General features: G+C 38.6%; 1 pseudogene; it reads right to left on the reverse strand.

The window, feature by feature from the left end:
- Window positions 1-5,527: 5,527 nt before the first annotated feature.
- Window positions 5,528-5,626, reverse strand: LOC132287340 (small nucleolar RNA R71; annotated as a pseudogene).
- Window positions 5,627-20,775: the final 15,149 nt, after the last annotated feature.

Genomic DNA, 20,775 nt, shown 5'->3' on the forward strand with positions numbered 1-20,775 from the left:
GCATCCAATCATTACTCTGTTCCATCAACCTGAAATTTCCTGCATAAATCAGCTCTCTGTGTATCGTTCGAAAATTTCTTTCGATCAATCTGAGTACTCCAAGATCGATTGAAATTATCCTTGGATCGATCTTCACTCCACACTTAGAAAATTTTTTAGATCCATGAAAAAGGTCTCTCTGTGCATCGTTCGAACTTGTCTGCAGGTTTTTACCTCTCCGATCGATCGAATCATTTTCTTGATCGATCTCAGCTTGATCGATCTGTGCCCTTTGTTGACTTTTGTTTTGATTGCATTTTAAATTCAAATTCAAAAAAAAAAAAAAAAAAGAGTTTTCAAATTTTTCTAAAATACAAATTTTTTTTTATTTTTTATTTTATCTTCAAAAACTCCAAAAATATATATATTTTTTTTTTCACTTTTATTTTCAATTACTTGTTTTTTTTTTTCATTTTAAAATTTTCAAAAAAAAAATCCCAAAACCAATTTTCTTTTGTTTTATTTCCAAAAATCAAAAAATATTTTGAATTCTAATTTTTACTTTTTAATTTGTAAATATTCAAAATTTTCAAAATATTCGGGAAAAAAAAAATTTTTATTTGTCATTTAGTGAGGGGAGATCGATCTCAACATTTTTCAGATCGATCTATATTCGATCGATCGGAAATTTTCCCTGATCGATCCAACTTGTCGGAACCAGTTTTTAAAATAAAACCCTAGGGTCATTTTGATCGATTTCAAGATCGATCTCATACCCTCATCTCATCTCCCTCGCCGCTGCAAACCCTACCTCTCCCACCTCCGGCGAGACCTCCAGCGGCATTCCCGAGCCTCGAATCTCTTTCCCTCATCTCAGTTCTCATCTCTCTCTCCTTCGAACCACTTCTCTCGTCCATTTTGGTAAGTTGAGTTGTAATTTTGGGTTTTGAGTTTCAATCTACATATTTTTTATGTTTCCTTACTAGATCTGAGTTGCCATGCTTGAATTCCTTCCATTTTTGAAGATTTAAGTATGTCTATATTTATATATAGATTTGTGTATAAATTTGTTTCTGAATATGATTTTGAGTTGACAAGTGACCAATCTTGTTGTGTTGTTATTTGAGAGGGCCCCACAAGCTTGCTTGGGTGCCCCCATGCCCTCCACGTCACAGATCTGTAACTTTTCAAATTTCCCGTACCAGTTCGATTGATCAAAGTTTTCTTCGATCGATCATTCAAAAATCGATTGAACTTATCTCAGATCGATCTCACAATTTTGTGATCAATCAAACTTCACAGATTTGCATCCCATACTTCACACACTCTCTTTTGTGATTCCATGTTATCTCGTACATGCCCAATGCTTATGTTTTCCATATTGGATGCATTCCATACTTATATTGTTTAGCATGCTTCACTTAATGTCATTGTTTATTTAGCTCCATCATCACTTGCGTAGATTCATGTTCTGTGTTGTCTATCTTATTTGGCATACATGTTTCTATATACTGTGCTTCACTTCTTTATGCCGGTACTAACTTATATTGAAAGTGTTTTTCTTTCTATTTTGTTGGCCATGGCTAGGGTAAAGACTGTTGCCCGTAGGCATCATCCACGCCGAGTCAGGCCCAGGATAGAGGGGCCAGGTGAGCCCTCTCATGTTCAGGAGCAGCCCGAGCATCAAGGAGGACCATCTCATATCCAAGATTCAGAGCAGCCTATTGAGGCTAAGCAACCGGAGCAGTTAGAGGATTATATCGATGCAGATCCAGCTCAGTCCCCCTCAGCTGACTCTAGACTACAGTCTTCAGCCTCTGCATCTTCATTATCCCATGATGAGGCTGAGCGTACACCATCGCCTTCTCCATCACCGCCTCATGCACAGCTAGGTCAGGCCTTAGACAGACCTCTGCCGAGATACTCACACCTTACAGTGGCGCATAAGTCAGTTTTCGACATCTTTTTCTTCTCCCGGTACATTCTGACCCGGGCAGCCTACGAGGATATAGACCGCAGGGGCATATCAGCTATTCTAGCCCCTGTCACATACCCAGTTTACCCGAGGCTTGTTCAAATGTTCTTCCAGAACCTCTGGCCTGCCCCAAGTAATCTGGCGGAGCTGCGCACTACCGTTGATGGCCATCCTATCCGCATTACATTGGAGACTCTGGCCAGATCCTGCCGATGCCCACATGTTTGCCCTCCTGATCTTGAGCTCGATTATCCCATTCTAGAAAGGAGGCCTTCTTATGCAGACATGGCTGTAGCACTTATAGGCCATTACAGTGAGGGCGGGACATTTGTTACTCGGACCTATTTGCCTGATGATTTATGGTTCTTCGATTCGGTCTTGTACCAAAACGTGTTTATAGCCGGCCACAAGATTTAGAAGCGAGGCGACAATTTGACTGCCCTGTATACTCTCTACACAGGGTACTGGATTTCTATTCCGGCCTTATATTGGAGCGTTGACGAGTACTGAAAAGTGCGCATTTAAACCCCTTAAGCTTAGGTATTCTAGGACCTTTATATATCTTACTTTCCCGTTTTAGACTAATTGCATATTATTGCCCTTTTTAGGTGCTTATCCCCCAAATAAGCTAATTCAGCCAAATAAGAGCTTAAAAGAAGCTAACTCAAGCTGGATGGAAGAAATGAGCAAAGTGGAAGCAGATTGAAGCAAAGTATGGAATTCAGCAGGTTCGATCGATCCCAAAAACACTTCGACCGATCGAAAGTTCATCGATTTAGACATTTCAAGATGGATCCAAGCTCTTTTGTCCTTATCCAAAGATCCCACAAAGTTCGATCGATCCAACAGTTCTCAGATCGATCGAAAAGATTCCATCTTATCCTATTGTACCACCTTACCTACCACTTTTGTCTTATTCCCCAAAATATCTCAAATCTGTCCTTATCCAAAAAGGCGCCGCCATGGGAGGATCGATCCAGCTAAAGTTTTATAGATCTCAGCCATATTCGATCGATCTCACCACAGTTTGATCGATCGAACTTCCTCAAGCCCGAAAAAAAAAGACAAAATCCAGCTCATTAAAGGTTGGCTCATGGTGCAATCATTGGAGGAATATTGATGTGCGAGCCCAGACTATTGGGTGTGACATTATAACCTACCTATATAAGGAATATGAGCCACTTTTACACATATGCTTAGATATGCTTTTGGGTAGATAATTTTTAGAGACAATTCTTAGAGAGGAAGAAAAGAGAAGAGGAGGCTAGAGACATTCTTGAGAGGTTTTCCATATACTTCAAGAAGAGGAGCATTTCTACCATGGAGATAGCCCTTGAGGGTTGGATGACACCATTCATGAGTGGCTAGACATCTTCTCGGGGCTAGAGTTAGCCCTAAGCATGTTTTCTTTATCTTGATTCATGTATTTTTGAAGAGATTTGTGTTGTAATACATGTTTTGACATATTTATATACATAGATCTTGTTTATTCAATGATTTGTGTGGTTTAATTCTTCCAAGTGACCATTTCATTCTATCCATATGTCTATGTATGCTAAAATAGATATTCATGTGTTTATCTCTATTTCTTGTGTTGTTGATGCATGTCTATGTATATTAATGCTATAGATCTAGAGATTGTCAAGACATAGTACTTAATAGAATGCTCTTGTGGTTTATTTGATGGTTCATACTCATTACTTGATGGATTGTGCCTTTCTCTTAGTTTAATTAGTTTAATTTTCATGTCATTAGCTTAGATGTAGTGTAGTTACCTTAGTTGTTAAATGGGAGGACAATCCATGCCTGTTGTTTGATGTTCCATACTTATGAATGCAAGTAGTATATTTCTTTAATTTTGTGATGTGTTTGAATTGTGAGCTTAAAGAAGGATTAATGGCTTACTTTGATATATTGTGCTATTCATTGTGTTGTCTAGACAATATACACTTAATTGGTCATTCATGCTTGTTGAAATAACCACACACACTCACTATTGTTGCAACATATGCCTTCCCCTCATTAATTGTGAATTGAGTGTATAGAAAAATGATGCTTAGTGGTGTTCTCTAAGTTCCAAGACCTCTCTCTCTTATTTTCTCTATTCTTTAATTACTTGTTTGATATTGATCTTGTTTAGTTTTAATTATAGTTTAATCAACCAAACAACTTACCTTTGATCACTCGACCTACTAACCCTAAGCCTTGTTTCCACTACTAGTGCACCCTCAATCCCTTGGGACGATCCCTACTCACCCTTGCTATATTTTTAGTTAGTGGTAGTAGTGGCATTTATAAATGTAAAACTTGGTCACACTATTTTGCACAAATTTGGTTGCACACCGCGACGGGCACGCCAAGTTTTGGGCGCCGTTGCTGAGGATTAAATTGGCAACGCCGTGTTTTGGAAACAGTTAGGGATTAGTACTCTTTTGATCGTGTCTTTTCTTTATTTTATTTTTGGTTACTTATTGTGTTTGTTCTTATTTGGCTAGGTGAAATTAAGCAAAGAGGTTAAACAAAAGAGACTTCAAAGGAAGGAGCTAAGCTAAGCACAAAAAGGACTAAAAATCTAAAAAAAAATGAAAAACATAGCAAAGTTTGGAAGTTTAAAACAATTGAAGTTGCTTAAGGACAGATCTTTCTAACTCAAGCTCTAGTTAAATCGTCGGCCCGCGTGGAGGCTCATTTTCCATTTCTTAGATAAATCTTGAGCCCGCGTAAAGGCAATTTACTTTTCTTTGCATGTTGTTTAAGCATGGAAGTATGGGATCATTGAATGTGGAGATTTGTTGATTTATTTGTTGCGGGGGCGAAGTGATTGTTACTTGCTTGTTATTTATTTTTCTAGTGTATGCATTGTCGTAGGTTATTGAATCCTACTCTTGTCCCTCCTAATTTGCATCTTGAATCAGTTGTTCGTAATCCTAGGGGAAGGGGTAGTTCTCATCACTCCATTTCACCAATGGAGGATTTGAATGACGACCATGTGGAGGACCTTGGTCACATAGATCAATAAGGCAACCTCCACCCTAATGTGCATCATGAAAATGTTCAAGTACCATTAGGCATGCCTAGACCATTCATTCACCCATAACAGCAAGGCCAAGTTCCATTGGGAATGCCTAGGCTAATATTTGTTCCACAACCTCCCATAATCCAAGCTAACCAAGGTGCTTATGTAATACCACCGGTTGTAAATCCACCTCTTGCTTTAAGAGATCATTATGTGCCTAATGAATACAATGCACTCACTTGCATTCAATTGCCTCCATTTAGAGCACATCACTAAGAAATTAAACCACAAACTATTCAAATGCTTCTAAACTACCATGGACTTCCTAGTGAAGAACCTTATAAGCATTTAGAAGAGTTTTTTGAAGTGTGTTCCACCATGAAATACACGGACATGCCGGAAGAAGCGTTAAGGCTTAAAATTTTTCCTTTTACCCTAAAGGACAAGGCAAAATATTGGTTCAATAACCTTAGGCCTTTTTCAATAACTTCTTGGGTAGAAATGCAACAAGAGTTCTTGAAAAAGTACTTTACAATTTCTAAGACCAATGCCATGAGAACTTCAATTAGAGAATTTACTCAAGGGAATGGGGAAATGTTTCATGAGGCATGGGAAAGGTTTAATGATTTGCTAAGAAAATGCCCATATCATGACATACCTAAGTGGTAATTAGTCCAATATTTCTTTGAAAGCTTACCAGATAATCACAGGGGTATGGTTGAGGCATCAATGGGTGGTTCTTATCTTGACAAGTATGAAAATGATGTTTGGCAATTGTATGAAAGTATGAGTGAAAATTCCATGCATAGATCTCTGTCTTCTAAAAATGGCAGAAATCTAGGAGGAAGGAAGAATGTTGGCTTGTATCAAGTTGACAACTCCAATGATATAGCCGCCGAGATGAAATCCTTATCTCAAAGATTTGATCAATTCTTGATTGACCAAAACTCGGCAAATCAAGTATCTTCTTCCCCTAATCATGTTCATCATCGTGCATCTAATGAATCATGTATAACTTGTTCTAGTGTCTTGCATTCTACTTCCAACTGTCCCCATGGACATGGGCAAAATGACAACTATGAGCAAGCCAATGCTATTTTTGCTAACCAAGGGAAGAATCCCTATGGCAATCATTACAATCCTAGTTGGAGGAACCATCCAAACTTTTCTTGGAAAAGCCAAGGGGAAGGCTCAAACCCTCCCCAAGGTGGTTTTCAAGGGAAGTATGTTCCGCCACCAATGCAAAGCCAAGGTTCCCAAGGTTTTAAACCATCATCATTTCAATCACATGGCAATCAATTTTCTAATTCTTATTTCCTTAACCAATCGTATTCTTAAGGAAACTCTAGGAGTCCCGCCTTTGAAGAAAAAGTTTTGACCACTTTAGGCACTCTAGAGACAAACACTCGATTACTTCTTTCCCATTCTCAATCCATTACTAAGCTAGAAACCCAAGTCGGGCAAATAGCTAGTACCTTAAATGCTAGAGAGAATGGGAAGATGCCTTTGAATGCCCCACCAAGGTAACAATGTGTTATGGAAACTCATTCCTCATCGGAAGGGCACACAATTGAACATGTCAATGCGGTGATAACCTTGAGAAGTGGGAAGATTGTGGACAACAAAGTAGGTGTGTCCAATGAAGAGAATGAACCGGTGTAACCAAAAGTTGACACCCATCCCGTTTCTTATCATATTCCTCCTTCATTGCATATGCATGATCATTCAAATGAGAAAGTGCCAAAAAGTGATTTGAAAAGTTAGTTCAAAATTGATTTGAAAGATGAAGTGAACAAAGCTTTGAAAAATGATCTTAAAAATTCTTGCGTTGAAGACTCTTCAAAGAAAAGTTTTGAAAAAGCTTTTGAGCGTAGAGCTCCATTTCTGGATACCTTGAAAGGATCCATTTATCTTGACAAGCAAAAGACCAAGACAAATGAAATCATTGAAATGTTTAGGCAAGTGAAGATTAATCTTCCACTTTTGTATACAATTAAGCAAATTCCGGCTTATGCCAAGTTTTTAAAAGATCTTTGCACCCAAAAGAGGAATAACAAAAGCCAAGCACCTAGGAAAGTGGCCTTGACCGAGTAAGTGAGCTCTATTTTGCAACATAACACTCTTCCAAAGTTCAAAGACCCCAGTTCACCTACTACATCTTGTGTCATTGGTGACCATATCATCAATCGGGCTCTCTTAGACTTAGGAGCAAGTGTCAATCTTCTTCCATACTCGGTATATGTCAAATTAGGTTTAGGAGACTTGAAACCGACATTGGTAGTTTTGCAACTTGCTGACCGATCAATCAAAAAGCCTAGGGGTATCATTGAGGACATCTTGATTAAAATTGATAAATTCTTCTTCCCAGTCGATTTCGTTGTCATTGACACGGAACCGGTTCCAAATCCCAAGAGCCAAATTCCCGTTATCCTTGGTCGTCCTTTCTTGGCAACCTCAAATGCCAACATCAATTGTGGGACGGGGGTAATGAAAATCTCATTTAGGCATATGAAAGTGAAGTTGAATATCTTCAATCCGACCCCAAATTCATTTCACAAGCATGAGGAAGTAAATGTTATAGAAAAATGCCTAGACAATGAATGCGAAAGAATAGAGTCTTTTCTTGAAACCAAAAATTCAAAAAGTTCATCTTCAATCTTGAATTCCAAAAATGATGTTTCAAAATTTTGCTTTGAAAGGGCATGGAAGCCCAAAGATCATATTGACAAGGGACCAACAATTTCCTTTGAACCTCATTCAACAAGTACTTTGGATGGAACTCAAAGTACTCATCACCCCGTCAAGGAGGGGATGCATAACAAGATATTTGATCCGGGCTAAAAGAGCCCAATGTCTTGCTAGAGACATTAAAAAATAGTGCATTTCGTAGGGTTTACAACCCTATTCCTCCCTCATTTCTGTTTTATCTTTCATTTCTTGCGTCGCCTAGATATGTTCTGGAATTCATACACATGGCTAGGATTTTGATTGAGTATGCATGCACTTTTGTTCTGAAAATAGGCATTTTGTCCAAGTTCGATTGATCTCAAAAGAGGTTCGATCGATCGAACACTCATCCCTTCATCCAATCATTGCTCTGTTCCATCGATCTTAAATTTCCTGCATAAATCAGCTCTGTGTGTATCGATCGAACAATCCCTTGGATCGATCTGAAAGTTCCTAGATTGATCCAACTTTCTCTTGGATCGATCTTCACTCCACACTTAGAAAATTTTTGAAATCTATGAAAATGGCCTCTCTGTGCATCATTCGAACTTATTTGCAGAATCTCACGTGTTCGATCGATCGAAGATTTGATCGATCTTAGTTCGATCGATCTGAAGTTAAAAAAAAGAAAAAAAAAAAAAGAAAAAGAAAAAGAAAAAGAAAATCGATCTTTCAAAGAAGCATTCCGTCTATCTAGAGACGTTAAACTTAGCAATCATTGTTCATATTTTCTTACATTTTGTATATACTTGTATCATAAAAATGAACAATATATATATATATATATATATACATATATATATATTTCACCATTATGCCCTTATGTGTAGTCATGCATACTTTATGATTTATCTTGGGCTTGATCTCATATCTCTCTTTCATCTTGTGCTATATTGCCTTAGAATGCTTGATTTACTTATCTTATCCCATTTAATATTTGATATGAGTTTTCTAGTGTGGTTATTCAAATAGGTTGTTGATTCCAAGTTTGGGGGAGACCCTTTTCATATTGGATCATTGCCGGGCTTCATGCTTTCGCCACCTCGGTATACTCTTTCCATTTTTTCCATTGTTCTCATTGCACATTGAGGACAATGTGCGGTTTAAGTTTGGGGGTAAGGTGGCTTTGTTGCATTCTACTTAAAGTTGAACTTTAAATGCATGATTGAGATTTGAGATCCATGTTAGCTATGATTTTGATCTTTTGAGGACTATATTGCTTAGAATTTAAAAATTGCTTGACTTGAGAGTCTAATACTCCTTGTATGCCTTGTGGATGCCATTTAGGAGTAATTTTTTTTCGAAAGATTGATATCATGCTTGCACTTGTGGTCCACATCATCCTGATTTTGTGATTGTTTTGAGATTCATTCTAGGATTCTACACTAGCACAAACGCACACTAGAATTCATTTGTGGGGTACATGCTTTGTTGATTATTGAATTGGTTATATCCCAATTGGGCTAGTAGTACATTGAAAGCTTTCATCTTGATAAAAGTGGATAACAACCCCTTTTCACTAAGTAGCCGGGATTCTAGCCTTATCAAGCACTGAATTTCTCGCTCCGAAAGGTGGAGGGCCCAAACTCTAGGTTAATAATTGCATACAAAAAAAAAAAAAAAAAAAAAAAAAAAAAAAAAGAAGTTGCAAAAAGAATTAAAAAAAAAGTGAGGACTTCTCCCAAAAGGTGAGAAGTAGGAAATGATTAGATGGAGGTTGTTTTAATTTGTAATCTAGTTGATTTGAGCTTGTAAGTCCTTAAGGGTGTTTGAACACATAGTGCCCTAAAGCTGTCTGGTTTGGAAATTATTGACCTAACGCTCGACTTCATGGATCGCTAGAAAGCTTAATAGATCAACACATTGCACCATGCTTCCATCTTTGATCCTTAGGGATATATATATATATATATATATATATATATATATATATATATATATAATCGAGTGAAAAGAATAAGCGCACCTAGATCAATAAAGCTTTAATAATGGTCCACTCTTTGTCTTGATGATCGGTACTAGATTTGTGTGCTAGTTTGAGGGTAAGGATGTGATCATTTCTTTAGTTGGCTAAGATAACAACATATTTGATGCCGGTCCACTTAAAAAGGATTCTAGTGTTGTTTTGATTTTCATGATCATTTTCTTAATGTGTAGAGGACTATACTTGCTTGCATGATGTTAAAATTTTGGGAGATTGCTTGGAAATGTTTGAAAAATTGCATACTTGAGGTAGTTTTCTCCCAATGCTTATTTGCAATATTGGTGTCTCTTTTGTGAGAATGAGCTTAATGTTTGTGGGTATCATTTCTGGAAATCCTCACGAGACTCCACTCATCCATTAGAGGTAACCTAGGGGTTTAAAAGGCTTGTTGCATACGCTAAATGTAATCGTATTCCCTACGAAAGTGGCGTTATCCATTTATTGCTTTCTAGTTCATAGTTGTATAGTTGTTCATTTCATTTCTTTACTTTGTAGTTCATTGCTAAGGACTAGCAATATTTAAGTTTGGGGGTGTGATGAAAGCTGAAAATTGCGCATTTAAACCCCTTAAGCTTAGGTATTGTAGGACTTTTATCTATCTTGTTTTCCCGTTTTAGACTAATTTCGTGTTATTGCCCTTTTTATGTGCTTATCCCCAGAATAAGCTAATTCAGCCAAATAAGAGCTAAAAAGAAACTAACTCAAGCTGGATGAAAGAAAGGAGCAAAGTAGAAGCAGATTGAAGCAAAGTCAGAATTCAGCAGGTTCGATCGATCACAAAAACACTTCGATCGATTGAAAGTTCATCAATCTAGACATTTCAAAATGGATCCAAGCTCTTTTGTCCTTATCCAAAGATCCCACAAAGTTCGATCGATCCAACAATTCTCAGATCGATCGAAAAGATTCCATCTTATCATGTGGTACCACCCTACCTACCACTTTTGTCTCATTCCCCAAAATATCTCAGATCTGTCCTTATCCAAAAAGGCACCGCCATGGGAGGATCGATCCAGCTAAAGTTTGATAGATCTCAGCCATATTCGATCGATCTCACCACAGTTCGATCGATCGAACTTCCTCAAGCCCAAAAAAAAAAGACAAAATCCAGCTCATTAAAGGTTGGCTCATGGTGTAATCATTAGAGGAATATTGATGTGCGAGCCCAGATTATTGGGTGTGACATTTTAACCTACCTATATAAGGAATATGAGCCACTTTTACACATATGCTTAGATATGCTTTTGGGTAGATAGTTTTTAGAGACAATTCTTAAAGGAGAAGAGGAGGCTAGAGATATTCTTGAGAGGTTTTCCATCTGCTTCAAGAAGAGGAGCATTTCTACCATGGAGATAGCCCTTGAGGGTTAGAGGACACCATTCATGAGTGGCTAGACATCTTCTTGGGGCTAGAGTTAGCCCTAAGCATGCTTTCTTTATCTTGATTCATGTATTTTTGAAGGGATTTGTGTTGTAATACATGTTTTGACATATTTATATACATAGATCTTGTTTATTCAATGATTTGTGTGGTTTAATTCTTTCAAGTGACTATTTCATTCTATCCATATGTCTATGTATGCTAGAATAGATGTTCATGTGTTTATCTCTATTTCTTGTGTTGTTGATGCATGTCTATTGTAATACCCCTAATTTTAAAAAGGATATTCCTGGTATTTAATGGTATTTAATTTATTATATAAGTACATTTTATTTGATTATGTGTCATTATTTTTTTTTATTAGGTGCTTAATTGTTTTCTTTTGTGGTCATTTAATTTATTTAAATGATATTTATTTTTAGTTATTTGATTGGAATTACTTGTTAGTGTTTTAATTATTTAATTGGCGTTAGTGTTTTAATTATTTAATTGGCGTTAATGGTTTAAGTGTAATTGGTTTAATTATTCTATGTGTGTCTTATTTTATGTGTGTCTTATTTGGTTTAATTGGGTTTACTAATTATTATTTTGTTCAATTAGATTATTTGTTAAGTATTTAATGGTGAATAGGGTAATTAGGTAAATACATCTAACTAGGGTTTTAATTACAGTATAAATTAGGGTTTTATATTATAACCGTCGTAGGTTTCTACGTTAATTGGATGGGCCGGTTAGGATTGTGAGTTGGACTTAAATGAATCTAGGGTATAGGAAAACTCTATAAGTATAAGGTAGACGTCTGTGTAGGGTTTTTTTAAACAAAGCACACGTTTTGTGGAAGTGGAGAAGGAAAAACGCAATTTTTCACATTCTGCCAAGGTTTGATCAAAGCTCCGATCCTGCTTCGTTCGTGGTCCGATCGAGCTGAATTTTGGAGGAGAGGTTCATGACTCAGTGACGCACAATCTGAACGGTGGAGATTAGAGTTTGACCTAGGGAACAGTGATTCGTACTCGTGAACAGTAACTGGGTCGCACAGGTTTTTTCCATTCTGCCCAGATTTCATCAAACAACTGATCCCGCTTCGTCCGTGGTCCGATCGAACTGAATTTTAGAGGAGAGGTTCATAACTCAGCGATGCACAATCTGAATGGTGGAGATCAGAGTTTGACCTCAGGAACAGTGTTTCATACCCGTGAACAGTAACCAGGTTTTGGAACTCGCCGGGATTTTTTAAGAAGACGACGTTGAAACTTTGAACAAAAGTTTCTGAGACAAGATTCTATCCTTACTCTTTCCCTTAGGCTTCATACTCTTTGCACTCTTAAATGATTCCAGAATTAATGAAGATTAAACCAAACTAAAATGATATCTGTTTTGCTATGAAACTGGTAGTTACAGTAGTGTTGTATGCTTGTTCAACCTAGACTAAGCATGTTTGTGGATGCATTGTGGTTTTGTGGTTCATGTTTTTCCTTACCACTGCTAGTATAAATTATTGGAAGGATGGGTCTAGATGATAGCTATCTTAACTTCTGTAATAGCAACTGTTGGAACTTAAATATTAGGAGGATTTGAATTTAACACTAGATCGGTTTTGTGGAACACTATAATTTGAGCATGTCTACATACATACTGTGAATATTGTTTTGATGCTTACATTATCACAGTTAGTATCAACTGTGGAGGTTAGGATTTTGTGATACATACCCTACATATCTGTATGTCATTTGTAAGGTGTTAAGTGGAAGTTTTAATTAATTCTGTCTTTATATCAAACTAAAGGGAACAACTTAAATTGGGCATGTATATGTTGTTGTTGTGACCCTGTTTATCAATGTTTATTTTATCACTGCTAACATTGAATGTTGGATGTTGGAATTTAGTTGATATGTACTTGATTTATTGGTATTATTGACTACTGGAGGATTGGAAAGTAGGCACCGGTATGGGACGGTGGCATACTAAGGATGGGTTTGGTTTTTAAAACAATACCATTACCCACCTACTTGGAATAAGGATGGGGTTAACTAAAAGTTAAGTCTCGTAGATTTGTATTGTCATGGCAACTACTTGTTGAGCGGCAAGACCAGGGATTTTGGATGGATTTTATATATGTACTGTCATGGTGCCTCGGTATGAGCTTGAGCCTCTGGACCAATGGCTAGGGAGCGTATATGCATCGGGATGTGTAGCTGGCTACGATGGTTGGAGGTGTACCCTGTTTAGGTATAGGTACATATGCCCACTTCGTGTGCGTTTTAGCATGTTACCTCTATTCAGGTTGAGACCGGCCTATAGTCCAGTGAGAGTCCTTTAGTGTGACTATATATATATTTACGGACTATTAGCTATTGTTGAATTGTTTAGGATGTACATGCGTATCGGGCCTCTGTTTGGATTGTAGTAGTATAGAACTTACGCGTGGGCCTGACCCACTTCTATTTTTCAGGTACACGACAGTTCCAGGCTTAGACGTGTTCGTGTTGAGCAAAGGTCTCTATTCACTCTTCCGACGATGTAGGGCTCTCTCTATAGTTTTATTTCTGGACGTTTATTACAGTTGTTCTATCTTCCGTTTGGATGTTTAATAAGGGTCCACTAGAGATGGATTCCCAAGTTGTAAACTGATGGAGTTTTGGAGTTTGGGTTTGATGGATTTTAATAATTATAATATTTTGCGGATTCTATTTTTAGTTCCTTCCAGCTTTAATTTCATTTCTTAATTTATTTTGTATTCCGTGTTCATTATAAAATATTAATTGTTTGATATTCCCTCGGGTTTAGGCCTGAGCCTGATCAACCCGTGTCTCGGATCCGAGGGGTATCACAGTTGGTATCAGAGCATTCCAGGTTCAAGTGTCTCTAGGATGTTTCGTATTAAGTCTTCCGCGTAGCGTTTCCTCTTGATTAGAGCTTACGTTTAGGATTCGTCGTATTCCTTTACGGTTCGTTTAGAGGTTACTGATGTCATGTTTATTCTGTAATTGCAGAATGTTTGGCACTAGGAGGAGGATGAGGGCCGCGATGAAAACAAAGAAGGGCCCAAGGCCGAGGAAGGTTACTCTGGTAATTCCCCTACGAAGGCCGATCAAGAAGGCGAAATTGGAGACCAAGGAGTTGATTCTAATAGGCGTTGCTTCGGAGAACAAGTCAATGAGAGTTTCTTGCGTGCGTTATTGGCCACCATACTGTGGACCTAACACAACTTCGGTGGTGCTCGAAACTGAGCCAAGGGGAGAGGAAGACCCCGAAGAAGATCAGGATGGAAGAGATACCAGAGCATCCAAGATGGAGGGCACCGGAGTTCAAGGATGACTGCTCTTTTAAGAGTACTTTTAATTACTGGTAGTGGAGGAGGTATTAGTAAGAATGTAGTACGGATTTAATCATGTACATTAGGATTATATTAAAGAACACCTTACGGTTATTTGTTTGACAGTTTTGGTTTGAAAAGTTCTGAATAAAGTAAACTTGTGGTTGTGGCTATCTCAATTTTTTTTTGTTTCTTGGAAGTTGTGTTGTGATGTATACATGAATGGTTTTATTTAACTGTATTAGAATGTGTACGTTGCGATAAGGAAAGAAAGTCAGTCACAGTAGGGTGATTGGTTTTTGGGCAAGCAAATAAAGTTTTGCTTATAGGTTCATTGTCTTGAAATAGGATGATAACCAAGGAGTTATAAAAGAACTTGTGTAAACTCAATATGTTGGGTTTGGTATAGAAGGAAGTTTCTCAAAATAGAGCGACGTTCTAACTCTGAGTAGATTTCGGAGCATTTTGTTTATTTTTACGTGTTTTGAACAGTTGGGATTTAGGTTGGTGATACATGTATGCACTAGACCTCAGGGTATTTCTACACCATTGGGTGATACAGCTATTTTACATGAGAGTGATGGGCCTGTGACACTAGATATTGGCAGACTCAGATTTCTAGCCAATTTATTGGTCCTGGACATGCACACTTATGATGTGATACTTGGGATTGATTGGTTGTCTCACTACTATGCCCAAGTTGATTGTTTTGATAGATCTATTATTTTTACCATACCTGGTCAGGATATGTATGTAGTAGCTATGCCACGTTCTAAAGAGGGCGGTAGTACCTATTTGTTCCATGTGGATGAAGAAAATGAGGAGGGGATTACTGTGTCATTGGATAACATACCGATTGTACCGGATTTCCCGGATGTATTTCCGGAGATTCCAGGGTTGCCACTTAGTCGCGAGATCGATTTTGTGGTAGACTTAGCTCCAGGCACTACGCCTATTGCTAGGGCACCCTATAGGATGGCACCGGTAGAGATGAGAGAGCTGAGGGATCAGATTCAGTAGTTACTCAGCCAGGGTTTTATTCGTAGGAGTACATCACCTTGGGGAGCACCGGTTCTGTTTGTAAAGAAGAAGGATGGTTCGCTTCGTCTGTGTATAGATTACAGGGAGTTGAACAAGGTTACGATTCGTAACAAGTATCATTTGCCCAGGATTGATGACTTGTTTGATCAGCTAAGGGGAGCCACATATTTCTCCAAGATTGATCTGCGTTCTGGGTATCATCAGCTGAGGGTCAGGGAGCAGGATGTTCCTAATACAGCATTTCTCACGCGATATGGTTCTTATGAGTTTCGAGTTATGCCGTTTGGGACGACTAATGCACCTACAGTATTCATGGACTTAATGAATAGAGTCTTCCGGGCTTATTTGGATCAGTTTGTTATTGTCTTTATTGATGACATCTTGATATATTCTCGGTCGGAGGATGATCATGCTAGACATCTTCGCATAATCTTGCAGACGCTTCGTGAGCACCTGTTATATGCCAAGTTCGAGAAGTGTGAATTTTGGCAGTGGGAGGTGAAATTTCTGGGTTACGTGGTGTCAGAAAAGGGGATAGCAGTGGATCCGGCCAAGGTTTCAGCGGTGGTTGAGTGGGGACAGCCTACATCACCTACTGAGATTTAGAGTTTTCTCGGTCTGGCAGGATATTACAGGAAATTCATCCAGGGGTTCTCCAAGATAGCAGGACCACTCACTCATCTGACCAAGAAGGGTGTACAGTTCGTGTGGGATGAAAACTGTCAGCGAGCTTTTGATGAGCTGAAAAGGAAGCTGACTTCTGCACCGGTTCTGGCTACTCCGCAGAGCGGGATAGAGTATCTTGTTTACACGGATGCTTCGTTGCAGGGTCTTGGATGTGTATTGATGCAGGAGGAGCGACCGATTTCTTATGGATCTCGGAAACTTAAGCCTCATGAGCTTAATTATCCAACACATGATTTGGAGTTGGCAGCAGTGGTCTTTGCCTTGCGTATTTGGAGGCATTATCTGTTGGGTGAGTCTTTCAGATTATTCAGTGATCACAAGAGTCTGCAGTACTTGTTCACTCAGTAGGAGCTAAATATGAGACAGCGCAGGTGGTTGGAGTTTGTAAAAGACTATCATTTTTCTATACAGTACCATCCAGGGAAAGCGAATGTAGTGGCGGATGCACTCAGTCGCCGACCTGTTGGTAGTCTTTCTGCTCTATTCACTACTGAGTGGAATGCTTTAAAGAGTGTGGATGAGTTATCGGATGCTTTTATGGCTTGCATGGTGGTTACACCTTCCATCATTCGCAAGGTTTTACAAGCACAACTCACCGATCAGCAGTGTGTCGACAAGGTCGCTGAGATAGCTTCCGGAGAGGTTCCATTATACTATGTTGGGGCTGATGGAGGTTTAAGGTACAAGGGACGGTTAGTGGTACCTTCTGCTGATAATTTGAGGAAGGATGTGATGACTGAGATTCATCACTCTGAGTTCTCTGTTCATCCAGGAGGCGATAAGATGTATCAAGATATGAAGCGGCAGTTTTGGTGGGCAGGTATGAAGAGGGACATTGCTCTTTTTGTTTCTCAATGTAGTACTTGTCAGATGGTTAAGATTGATTATCAGAGGCCGCCAGGAGCTCTACAGCCACTCCCAATTTCGGAGTGGAAATGGGAGAGCATATCTATGGATTTTGTGGAAGGGTTGCCAAATTCTTTCAAGGGGCATAATTCCATATGGGTTATTGTGGATAGGTTGACCAAGTCAGCTCATTTCTTGCCTATTTGCACTGACTACACTTCGGAGCAGTTGGCGAGGCTTTACATTTCAGAGATTGTGAAGCTACATGGCATTCCATTGTCTATTATATCGGACAGGGATTCGAGCTTTGTATCTGGATTTTGGAAGAGTTTTCAGCAGGCTTTAGGTACGGAGTTACACCTTAGTACTGCTTATCATCCTCAGACTGACGGACAGACTGAGAGGGTGAATCAGATTATGGAAGATATGCTTCGGTCGTGTGTTCTGGATTTCAAGGGCCACTGGGAGGAATATTTGCCACTTGTGGAGTTTGCTTATAACAATAGTTTCCAGAAGACTATTGGTATGGCACCATTTGAGGCATTGTACGGTCGACCGTGTCAGTCACCTGTTTGTTGGATGGAGGTTGGAGAGAATCGATTCTTAGGTCCTGAGTTCATCAAGGATACCTCTGAAAAGATTGCTCTTATTCGAGATCGCATGCGTACTGCCCAAAGTAGGCAGAAGAGCTATGCTGATCATCATACTTGGGCTTTGGAGTTTCAGGTTGGGGATCAGGTTCTACTCAAAGTGTCTCCTATGAAGGGTGTTATGCGCTTTGGGAAGAAAGGGAAGTTGTCACCGCGATTTGTTGGTCCATTCATGATTACGGATCGCATTGAAGCTGTTGCTTATCAGTTGGCACTTCCAGATACTTTGGATCGTGTCTACAACGTGTTTTATGTTTCCATGTAGCGGAAATTTCTTCGAGATGAGGATCGGTATCAGCATATCGATGTTGGGGAGATTGCGTTGCAGCCGGATGCAACTTATTTAGAGCCACCGTGTCGTATTGTCGACCGATGAGATCAGATTCTTCGTAATAAAGTTATTCCTTTGGTTCGTGTTCAGTGGAGTCATCACAATGAGTCTGAGTCCACTTGGGAACGAGAGGATGTCATTCGCTCACGGTTTCCTGAAATATTGGAAGAAGGTAAGAATGAATTCCGAAGACGGAATTCCTTTTGTTAGGGGGGAAGAATGTAATACCCCTAATTTTAAAAAGGATATTCCTGGTATTTAATGGTATTTAATTTATTATTTAAGTGCATTTTATTTGATTGTGTGTCATTATTTTTTTTATTAGGTGCTTAATTGTTTTCTTTTGTGGTGATTTAATTTATTTAAATGATATTTATTTTTAGTTATTTGATTGGAATTACTTGTTAGTGTCTTAATTATTTAATTGGCGTTAGTGTTTTAATTATTTAATTGGCGTTAATGGTTTAAGTGTAATTGGTTTAATTATTCTATGTGTGTCTTATTTTATGTGTGTCTTATTTGGTTTAATTGGGTTTACTAATTATTATTTTGTTCAATTAGATTATTTGTTAAGTATTTAATGGTGAATAGTGTAATTAGGTAAATACATCTAACTAGGGTTTTAATTACAGTATAAATTAGGGTTTTATATTATAGCCGTCGTAGGTTTCTACGTTAATTGGATGGGCCGGTTAGGATTGTAAGTTGGACTTAAATGAACCTAGGGTTTAGGAAAACTCTATAAGTATAAGGTAGACGTCTGTGTAGGGTTTTTTTAAACAAAGCACACGTTTTGTGGAAGTGGAGAAGGAAAAACGCAGTTTTTCACATTCTGCCAAGGTTTGATCAAAGCTCCGATCCCGCTTCGTCCGTGGTCCGATCGAGCTGAATTTTGGAGTAGAGGTTCACGACTCAGTGACGCACAATCTGAACGGTGGAGATCAGAGTTTGACATCAGGAACAGTGATTCGTATTCGTGAACAGTAACTGGGTCGCACAGGTTTTTTCCATTCTGCCCAGATTTCATCAAACATCCGATCCTGCTTCGTCCGTGGTCCGATCGAGCTGAATTTTAGAGGAGAGGTTCACGACTCAGTGACGCACAATTTGAATGGTGGAGATCAGAGTTTGACCTCGGGAACAGTGTTTCATACCCATGAACAGTAACCAGGTTTTGGAACTCGCCGGGATTTTTTAAGAAGACGACGTTGAAACTTTGAACAAAAGTTTCTGAGGCAAGATTCTATCCTTACTCTTTCCCTTAGGCTTCATACTCTTTGCACTCTTAAATGATTCCAGGATTAATGAAGATTAAACCAAACTAAAATGAAATCTGTTTTGCTATGAAATTGGTAGTTACAGTAGTGTTGTATGCTTGTTCAACCTAGACTAAGTATGTTTGTGGATGCATTGTGGTTCTGTGGTTCACGTTTTTCCTTACCACTGCTAGTATAAATTATTGGAAGGATGGGTCTAGATGATAGCTATCTTAACTTCTGTAATAGCAATTGTTGGAACTTAAATACTAGGAGGATTTTAGTTTAACACTAGATCGGTTTTGTGGAACACTATAATTTGAGCATGTCTACATACAAACTGTGAATATTTTTTTGATGCTTACATTATCACAGTTAGTATCAACTGTGGAGGTTAGGATTTTGTGATACATACCCTACATATCTGTATGTCATTTGTAAGGTGTTAAGTGGAAGTTTTAATTAATTCTGTCTTTATATCAGACTAAAGGGAACAACTTAAATTAGGCATGTATATGTTGTTGTTGTGACCCTGTTTATCAATGTTTATTTTATCACTGCTAACATTGAATGTTGGATGTTGGAATTTAGTTGATATGTACTTGATTTATTGGTATTATTGACTACTGGAGGATTGGAAAGTAGGCACCGGTATGGGACGGTGGCATACTAAGGATGGGTTTGGTTTTTAAAACAATACCATTACCCACCTATTTGGAATAAGGATGGGATTAACTAAAAGTTAAGTCCCGTGGATTTGTATTGTCATGGCAACTACTTGTTGAGCGGCAATACCAGGGATTTTGGTTGGATTTTATATATGTACTGTCATGGTGCCTCGGTATGAGCTTGAGCCTCAGGACCGATGGCTAGGGAGCATATATGCATCGGGATGTGTAGCTGGCTACGATGATTGGAGGTGTACCTTGTTTAGGTATAGGTACATATGCCCACTTCGTGTGCGTTTTAGCATGTTACCTCTATTCAGGTTGAGACCGGCCTATAGTCCAGTGAGAGTCCTTTAGTGTGACTATATATATATTTACGGACTATTAGCTATTATTGAATTGTTTAGGATGTACATGCGTATCGGGCCTCTGTTTGGATTGTAGTAGTATAGAACTTACGCGTGGACCTGACCCACTTCTATTTTTCAGGTACACGACAGTTCCAGGCTTAAACGTGTTCGTGCGGAGCAGAGGTCTCTATTCACTCTTCCGACGATGTAGGGCTCTCTCTATAGTTTTATTTCTGGAGGTTTATTACAGTTGTTCTATCTTCCGTTTGGATGTTTAATAGGGGTCCACTAGAGATGGATTCCCAAGTTGTAAACTGATGGAGTTTTGGAGTATTCCGTGTTCATTATAAAATATTAATTGTTTGATATTCCCTCGGGTTTGGGCCTGGGCCTGATCAACCCGTGTCTCGGATCCGAGGGGTATCACATTTATATATATTAATGCTATAGATCTAGAGATTGTCAAGACATAGTGCTTAATAGAATGCTCTTGTGGTTTATTTGATGGTTCATACTCATTACTTGATAGATTGTGCCTTTCTCTTAGTTTAATTAGTTTAATTAGTTTA

This window comes from Cornus florida, unplaced genomic scaffold, assembly GCF_030987335.1.
Source record: "Cornus florida cultivar Cherokee Brave unplaced genomic scaffold, ASM3098733v1 CherokeeBrave_3.0.0_Hap2_Chr11, whole genome shotgun sequence".
In the NCBI taxonomy this organism is placed as follows: Eukaryota; Viridiplantae; Streptophyta; class Magnoliopsida; order Cornales; family Cornaceae; genus Cornus; species Cornus florida.